The 9,356-nt window shown below is 41.6% G+C and overlaps 1 pseudogene; it reads right to left on the bottom strand.

The window, feature by feature from the left end:
* Nucleotides 1-1,856: 1,856 nt before the first annotated feature.
* Nucleotides 1,857-2,603, bottom strand: LOC101592575 (annotated as a pseudogene).
* Between the last annotated feature and the right edge of the window lie 6,753 nt (nucleotides 2,604-9,356).

The raw sequence follows: 9,356 nt of genomic DNA on the forward strand, positions 1-9,356 counted from the left end.
TCTCCAGGATGAGGGGTGGAGTGTGGTCACTTTGTGTGCAATAGAACACTGAATGGAAAGGGAACTGCATTCAGAGTGTGTCAGATTTATGAAGTTTGAGCATGTCTTGGATGAGTGCCTCTTAAATAAACTATAAGTATTTATCTAAACTTCAGTTTGCTTTCTAGCCCCTTTTCATCTTTTTTTTTTCTTCTCAGATCTATATAATAGGAAGCTAAGATATTTCCTTCATATAGCTGAGTGGAGTCTCAGCATAAACTGACAGAGCAAAAGCTGAATCCCAACTGAGTGAGCTCCATGATTAGAGCTGGGCATCTTCAGCCTGGGAATGAAGGCACCACGGATGGAGATGGGTGGGGGGAGGTTTTGCTTGAGTCCTAGGATATTTGAGCTGCTAGAACAAAACACCCTACACTGGGTGGTTAATTTAATTTAATTTAATTTAATTTAATTTAATTTTTTAGGTTTAGAGAGACTGGTTCTTTATTTCAAAAAAACACGTGTCATATTCAGTATTAAACAGTTGCAGTACTGGGTCTTCTTTTTCCTGAATGGTCCCAGAGACCACAGCAAAGGAACATACATTTTAAGCCAATAAACTGCAGGATGTACACCTAACAGACCTCGCAGAAACCTCACCTAAAGTGGGGGTTGGGTGGGGAAAAGACCGCAGAAGAGCAGCACACTGCCAGCCCAGACTGGAGAGAACTCTTCACAGCCAGGTGAGGCAGCCATGCACTCCAACCCTAAAGAAGCAAAATTTTAAAATATTATAAAATTTTAAAAGTCTTGTACATAAGCTATTCAGGATTTCTCCAGCATTGACTGATACAAAGCACAATGAGATGGCACTTTTAGAGACAGCAGCTTCAGACCCACAAAAGGGTGAGATGAATTTCACATGGCTGAATAAGTGGCAAAAACAAAATTTTTCTTTCAAAGAGGCAAGAAAGCAATTAAGTGGTCACCTCAACAGTAAGAAAGGGACACATGATCTATTCAATGATCAGGTGGAAAAGGGGTAGAAATAAGACAAAAATTTGGTCTCATGGTTGGGGATTTGGCTCAGTGGTAGAGCTTTTGCTTAATATTCATGAGTCCCTCCATAGGTTCAGTCCCAGCATCACACACACACACACACACACACACACACACACACACACACAAGTCTCAGTCTCAGAGGTCTAACCATTATCATATCTTGCTTACTCCTGATGAGAAAAGTAACAAATAAAAATAAAGTTGTCCAAACACACATCGAAACTCAACCTGAGCAGCATGGTTTTGGTTTTCGGCTAACTCTTCCTGGAATCACCTTTCTGGCTTAGTTTGGTACAGAACTGTAAGGCCTCCCCGGTGGAGTCTCTGCCTGGACTCTGGCTCTTGGTAAGGCAGGCCCATATTTCTTTTCTTACTCTATGGAGAGAGCACTATGCATTAGGCTAAAAAGTTACCTTCCAAAGTGAGAATGGCATTAAATTGCGGCTTTGGAGCTGTGCAATTATTAAGAATGTTTCACAAATGGTTTGTTACAACTAAAAGTTATTACAAATGTGTACATCATGACATGCTTTTAAAGACAATTTGCATTGTGTTCACATTCCCTTAAATGTTGTTCGCAAAGATGCTCAGCCTCATGCCCAGCTGGAATCTCTGGGAAGAGGCAGAGACAGTTTGATGAAAAAGACAAGAAGGTGGGGTTAGGGAGTGGGGAGAGGATATAGAAAGGAGAAAAGCAGCCTTCTGGTTAAAGGTCAGCCTTTAGTTTTGAGGTTAGCTTCAGGCAGGCTGCCCTTGGGGTGGGTGGTGTGTCAGGGTTCAAGGGAGGAGTAGCGGCAGGGCAGGACGCGGGAGCTCTACATCTCGTTCAGGTCAAGCAGAGTCTGGTCCAGCATCCTTTGTGTAGAGAGTTACTCCTCTTTGGTGCACTTCCGCTTATCTTCCAAGTCATCAGCTGACTTTTCCAGGTTGGCTACTGATCCCTCAGCAAACTCAGAGCGGGTCTCCACCTCCTTGAGTTTATCAGTAAGAATCTTTATTTCTTCCTCATATTTGTCTTCTTTTTGCGAGTGCTTTTCTTCAGCAGCACTCAGAGACTTCGGGTTCTGGTCTGTCCGTCTGATCTGCTCATTCATCTCCCAGCAGCGGGACTCTGCCAGCTCAGCTCATTCCTCTGTGCACTCCAGATCTCCTTCAGTGATCACCAGTTTACGAGCCACTTCTTTATACTTCCTCTCTGCCTCTTCGGAAATGTGTTTAGCTTCTTTAAACTGAATTTCCCGGAGCTCCATCTTTTCTTCATCTTTTACGGCCCGGTTTTCAATAACCTTTATACCTCTGTCACTCTCATCTGCAGCTTTCTTAGCTTCCTCCAGCTTTTGCCGGGCAGTGGCCAGGCGCTCCTGTGCACAGTCCAGCTCCTCTTCAACCAGCTGGATCCTACGGTTCAAGGAGGCTACCTCTGCTTCAGCCTGCTCCCGAGCCCGCCTCTCTTCCTCCACTTCCCACTGGAGGTGTTCAGCCCTCTCCTCTGCATCATCAACCTGCTGTTAAAGAACCTGGATCTTGCGCTTCACCCTCTCCTTGGTGGTCATTCCAGCCATAGGCCCCACCCAGCAATCTCTCGGTCTTGGTCGCTGCCTCCTCACAATTGGGTGATTTAGGAACAATAGACTTTTCTCTCTCATAGCTTTGGAAATTGGAAAGACCAGGATTAAGATACCAGCAGGTTTGGCATTGTGTGAGAATTCACTGTTGAATTCATAGCTGTGCCCTTTTGGTGGCTGTGACCTAAAATGGTGGAAATAGGCAAAGGCTTTCCTTAGGAACTGTTTTGTAAGGACATTAATGCTCCTCATATCAATATGGCCTCGTGATCTAATTACCTTTCCACGTTCCTATCTATTAGCACTGTCAGGTCAGGATTTCAATACATGATTTAGCAGGTGGGAGCAAAACACATAGACTTTTAGTAGTTTGATTAATATATAGGGGTTTTTTTCTTTATAAGGTAAGACATACAGAAATTTCAGATGATGTCATGATATTTCTCTGAACAGTGGTGGTCCTCATGGTGGGCTGCTCTTTCCCATGTCTGGCCTGTGTCAGGAACAGCAGCCACAGAGGGTGTCTCTATTGGAGTCATGAAGTCAGTAAGATGAGAAGCGATTGCATAGACTCTGCTTGGTGGGCCAGAAAGCCTCACTGGCCGGGAGTTGCAAGAAAGGTTTCAAATCCACTTTGCACATAAAATGACCTAATTTTAAGCAAAGAGGAATAAAGCTTAAATGTGCTTACATTTCTTTCTTGGTATGCATATTTTTAAGAGAAAAACTAGGAATTTAAAAGAGTCGCAAGAAGGATACCAATTCCCTTGCAAGTTTACACCTCAAAATTAGCCACTGATTTCAAAGAGAAAAAGGTTATGAATTTTTCTACAGGAAGGCTCCCAGGTGTCCCACACCATCATCTCAGAGATGGGACAAAGAGCACGAGTTTCTGGAGCTCACTTTCATGTTCAGACCGTATAAAAATAGCCCGGAATGGCTCAGGAGGTCACACGAGGATATTGTGACTGGTCACAGATTGCAAGCTCCTGGCCCATTTTCTTCCCACATTATCCCAGGTCCCACTGATCTGTCATCTTGACTCAGAGTGACGAGTGCTGTCCCTCTCCTTTGCTCCTACCTTATGGCTCTCATCTTGTGAGCACATGCACATCCGGCTCGTCAGCTGGTTCCTGTCAACTATGAGTATGCCTGTGGGAGCTTGCCAGTCCCCTGAGGGCTTGCTAGCTCCCATGTGGTGTGCGTGGATTCTTGGGAGAGTCTCCAAAGAAAGATATGGTTGAGTGGGCCTGAGCATTGGTACTGCCAGAACTTCCGGAAACATTTGCCAATCCTTCTCATTTAGGTTGGCAGCCCTCATGTCTAGCCCAGGACATCCTAGGATTCCCCCAGTCCCATAAGACCTGAGGTGCTTAGGGTAAGTCGCTGTTCTCTGTGCCAGGGAAGGAAGGCACCAAGCTGATCCTTATGGGAAAGGTCCACTAGAATTCATGAACAGGGCTGTGGCTAATGGTATGTCTTTTAAGTAGAAGAATCCTCTTGCGGGGGGGGGGGCATAGGAGCAAGTTCAGTGTGTTTTCCCCACTAAACTGCTTGCTGCCAAAAAAGATGATCCTGAACAGAGAGAATTAAAAAAAAAACCCAAGTAAATTGCCATAAAATTGTGACTAAATAACTTAGAACTCTCACATTCTTCTTTTTGGTTGAGAACCCTCCCTCCCAAATGACAAGCTCAGGAATAAAATTTTTGAGAGGAAGAATATGCTGTGAATAACAATCTGTGCATGCTTTTCCTTCTCCCTGCATTAAAGCACTTAGCAGTGAGGTCTGTGGGGATGACAGATGGCCCTAGTGCGAGAACAACGTGCCTGGCAACTTTGCATGTGTCCTTCTCAGTAAGTAACAAAAACGCAGCCCAGGCCCTGGGTCACCGGGAAAGTAAGGAGGGTGGAGAATGAATGAGCTCGGAGGACCACCATAACTCCTCAAAGAGCTTCATTTCCAGAGTCCACCATCTTTTGTTTTCACTGTATTCTACACTGAATACATGCAATTTGACAATGTGAACTCTCAGTGTATGGAATCTTCTCCAGGTGATCAGAGTATCTTTAAATCTCTGTCCTCTCTCAACAGAAGATCAAAACCTACTATTTGTGACATCTACCTCAACTTAAAATCTATAGCATCATGTTATCAGTGCCTACCCCTGGATTGGAAAAAATACAATGGGAGAAAGCACACCTACATACCAAGACCTCAAAACCTTGGCTAGAGAGGGGTACTGTCAAGGGAGGATGTGGATTCTGGATAAGATTGATCCCGGATTTAAATTCCAGTTCAACACTCCCCAGAAGTGAGACCTGAAGCAAAATATCCAGCATGCTTTGCCTTTGACCTGATTTCCTTTATGAAGGGACCACAAAAGCAACTGCTTCATGACCTGCTGCCATTGTGAATTCATGAGCAGAGAATGGGTGCTGGCAGGCGCCTTTAAGCCTGCAGACATCTGCCTTACCTTCACAAATGATGATTTCTTTCTTTCTTTTTTTTGATATTAGCATACAAATGATGATTGCTACCTAATGAAGAACCCCCCAAAAATACCATTAAAGGAAAAAAATCTCTAAGATTTGATGTCACCAATGCCACTCCTTCTTTGTCTGTACTAGCCACATCATTTCCTTCTTCCTACCCGTGGCCATAGCATTGTTCCCTTTCCCACTTAGGAGACCATACCTGACTATGAAATGTTAGTTCTCCCCCACAGTACGCTCTTTCCCAGTCCTGGTCGTGCCTTTGCTCATGTCACCTGGTCTGATGAACCTCTCAGACTGAATCACCAGCTACACACAATGCTCCCAGTTCTTTTGTGTCCAGGACAGGGCTCTAAGCTCCACCAGATTACCTCTACTTTTCCAGCTGCCCTTTGGACAAGCTCATCTGTCTTGAAGGTCCACAAGCACATTTTGAATACCAATGAATTAGTCTGTTGCTCCTCTTCAAATCTTCATGGTTCCCCATGAGCTCTGATTAATGAAGGACAACTGCCTGATTGCTCATGTAGAAAGCAAGGATTTAGTCATCCCCAGTACATCCTTCATGCCACACAGAGCTAAATGATAGCCATAACTTAATAACCTGTCAAATGAGTTCATATTGCTTCACCTCCCTATTAGCTTCTAGGACTGCTTGGACAATAACCACGGTAACCACACACTGATTGGTTCCAAAAAATCCCCAGAAAATTTTATTTCCATAATTTTGGAAACTATAAGTCCAAATAAAGATGCCAGTTAGACTATGTTTCCTCTGAAAATACCAGCAGGGGAGTAATATGTTGCTGCCTGTTTCAGCATATGGCAGCCTCGGGAATCTCTTGGCTTTTGGCAATGGAATGTCATTGTCTACTTCTATTGTCAAAAGATTTCTCCTTGTGTCTCTCTATCTTCACATGGCCTTAAAATGACACCAGCCATTGGTTTGTTGGTCACTCTAATTCAGTATTGCTTCACTTTAATTTATTTATCTGAAAGGACTTCCTGTCCATGAGTTTCACATCTTGAGAGTCTGGGAGAACACAAATTTGGGGGAGAAAAAACTTCAATCCAGTACAATAGGCAAATCCTAATTTTGTTTACCACTACCCCTTGCCTACCATCCCCTGCACTGATCTTCCTGTCTGTGGCCTTGTCCTGTCTTCTACTACATGTTTACTTTTCCTACAGCAATCATGAAGTTCTTTTGTTTTTTAAAATTTTTATTTACTTATTTATTTGATACAGGGTCTTGCAGTTCAGACTACCCAGCACTGGGATTATAGGCATGTGCCATCACATCTGGTTTCTGGGGCAGCACAGTGTGCCCAGGGACCTGGGGTCAGCACAGCATGTGGTACTGGGGATCAAATTCAGGTCCTTGTGCTTGCCATGCAGGCACTTAGACTGCCAAGCTGTCTCCCCAGCCATGAAGTTCTTTTCCCAAATGAAAATCAAAGTCATTTTTCTCTCTGATTAATCATCAACAATTTCTTCATCAGCCCTGGAATAATGTCCAAGCTCTTGAACAGAGCCTAAAGTTTATTTATTATCATTATTTTTAATGTATTTGATCATTACTGGCTCTTACTACACAGCTCAAACTCACAGTGATCCTCCTGTTTTTCAGTGTCCCTTGTGTTAGGATTACATGCTCAGACTCTGGCTGGATCAGCCCAGCCTGGAGATGGGGCTGTCATGGCATGTGTTGCCAGGGATATAACTCCGGTCCTTGTGCTTGCTTAAGCTTGCCTAAGCAGGAGCTTTAGTCTGCTGAGCTATGTCGCCGGCCCCCTAAAGTTCCTTTAGTATGTGTGTTGTCTTTCTGGTCAGCTTCTTTAGTTGTTCAAGGTCACATCTTTTCTTACATTTAAGCTTTGCACATGCTTTAGTCTAGTAAGCTCTCAGACTTTGCATGCGACATTTCTGTCTAGAAAGCCATCACCTTTTTGCAACTTTGGCTTCAACTTGGCCCATCCATTGTCTTCAGTATCTTCTGCACTGCAGCTCACTTCTCCTAAGATAATGCAGTTGCCTTTTCCGTCCCCTATACACCCGAATTCCCTGATCATTCATAATGTCTGTGAGGACAAGTACCAGAGAGAACATGTTTTTAACGCGTTACCAGCACCATGCAATGTCTGGTACACAGAGACATTGATTAGCATTTGTGGAACAAATGAGACCATTAGATGCTGTTACATTAATGACACATTTTTAAATCTGCTTGAGAGTGATAATCTTAATAGTTACTTCAAATATTTCTTTTTCCTATAAAGTACTTTAAATATGACAGAAACACTCTTTCTAAAAAAGAAGAGGGAGTGGATATTTACACTACATTTTTCAACTTTTCATCATAAGTTCAAGAAGCTGTTAAATCTTTAATTTGCCAGGTTTGTGTTTATATTGCAGGATGTAATCCTGACATTGTTCTCTCTTCCATAGCCACAGGGAGACAGAGAATCTTGTAGACTGAAGTTAGTGTCCCTGTCACCTGCAATGATAACATCAATCTGAAAATACACACTGAGTAGGTATTTGGTTGCTGACATGTCGTTTTGTAAAATGAAGAGCAAATGGGCAAGTGGGACGGGTGCCATCAGGGGAGCTGAGATTTGCTTGAACAACTCCATCGTGTCAGTGCCAACTTGGCAAAGAACCTCCTGGGCTTCTAATTTTACCTCTTTATTTCCCTTCCTTTCTCTATCTTGAAAAAATTATTTCTCATATTTATAGCTGCTCACAAGAGGTTTGCTGCTGTGTACAGAAGGCTAACCAAACCAAATCCAATAAGTCTGGAAATGAGTAGGAAACATGCACTAAATGGGACCACAGCTTCCTGCATTCTTTTTTAAAAATCAGGGACTTAAAACATAACTATGAAATCTATGGAAACAGAAAATTTCATTTTTGGGCAAGCCACTTGATATATATTTTTTGGAGCAGTATAGCTCCTATATCACCTGAACTATAAGAGCTAAAAATGCATAACTCTTAGAAACAAATAGAAGTGTAAATGTTTATGACTTCGGCTTGGCAATGGTTTCCTAAAAATAACACCAAAAGTAAAAGCAGTAAAATTTAAAAAAACAAATTAAATTTCTTTAATATTAAAAGCTTTTCTGTGTCAAAGGACACAGTGAAGTAGATAAAAAGCCAGACCACAGAATAAAGAGAAAATATTTTCAAATCATAAATCTGATAAGGGTCTAGTATCCAGAATGGATAAAGAACTTCTAAAGCTAAATAAAGTTTTTTTTAAAGGGCAAGTAACTTCAATAGATAATTCTCTAAGAATGATGTACAAATGACAAACAAATCACATGAAAAGATGCTGGGCATCTTTAGTTGTGGGGGAAATGCAAATTAAAACCACACTGAGCTGCCTCTTCACACCCACTAAAAGTTATAGTGAGCATACTGTTCAAAGAAAGGAAACAGCAAGGGTTAGAGAAATTGAAACTTTTGTACTTCATAGGTAGGAACAGAAAGTGGTGTGACCACTGTGTAAAGTAGTGTGGTAGTTCCTCAGAGGCTAACTAGCTCTGCTTTTAGCTAAACTCCAAAAAGGATTCAAGGCAGATGTGTAAACAATATCACGTGAAGACCACTCACATTAATAGTAATATGATTTAAGATTGCATACAGTGGTGTTGTATTCATAGAAATATTATTTGTTGTGGCCAAGTAAGGAAATTAACTCAACCATTGGTTAAAGAGAAAATAAATGAGCTACATTATCTGCTAGAATATTATTCAACCATTAAAAGGAATGATGTGCTCTTTGATGTGAAAATATAATTGAATCTTTTTTCCCATAATTTTATTGAGAAACAATTAGCAATGAGACAGTTTCAAATCAAATTGGTAGGACAGTTTCAATAATTAACACATTGCATACATTCTTTCTAGTGGTTAATTGCTGTACAAGATGCAGACATGATATCCTATTTACAAACACCATTAGAACAAATCACTCTATTCATCAAGAGAATGTAACTATATATCTAGCCTAACCACTTTGAATACACAGATACAAAATGAACATTCATCTGTATCCCTTTTTTTTGTTAAATTCTGTTATTTGAATATTATAGGTGTGTAAACTCAGCAAAATATTCTAAAAGAGTCCAGTAGTCCATAATAGTATTGGGTCTTCTGCTTCACTGGCAATTTCAGAAATTGTTGACCTGAGTCCCCTACAGCTCAACATAACACCATGGCTTTACTTCTTACATTTCGTTTTTATTCT

The sequence above is a fragment of the Octodon degus genome, unplaced genomic scaffold (genome assembly GCF_000260255.1).
Source record: "Octodon degus isolate 3935 unplaced genomic scaffold, OctDeg1.0 scaffold00096, whole genome shotgun sequence".
Lineage (NCBI taxonomy): Eukaryota > Metazoa > Chordata > Mammalia > Rodentia > Octodontidae > Octodon > Octodon degus.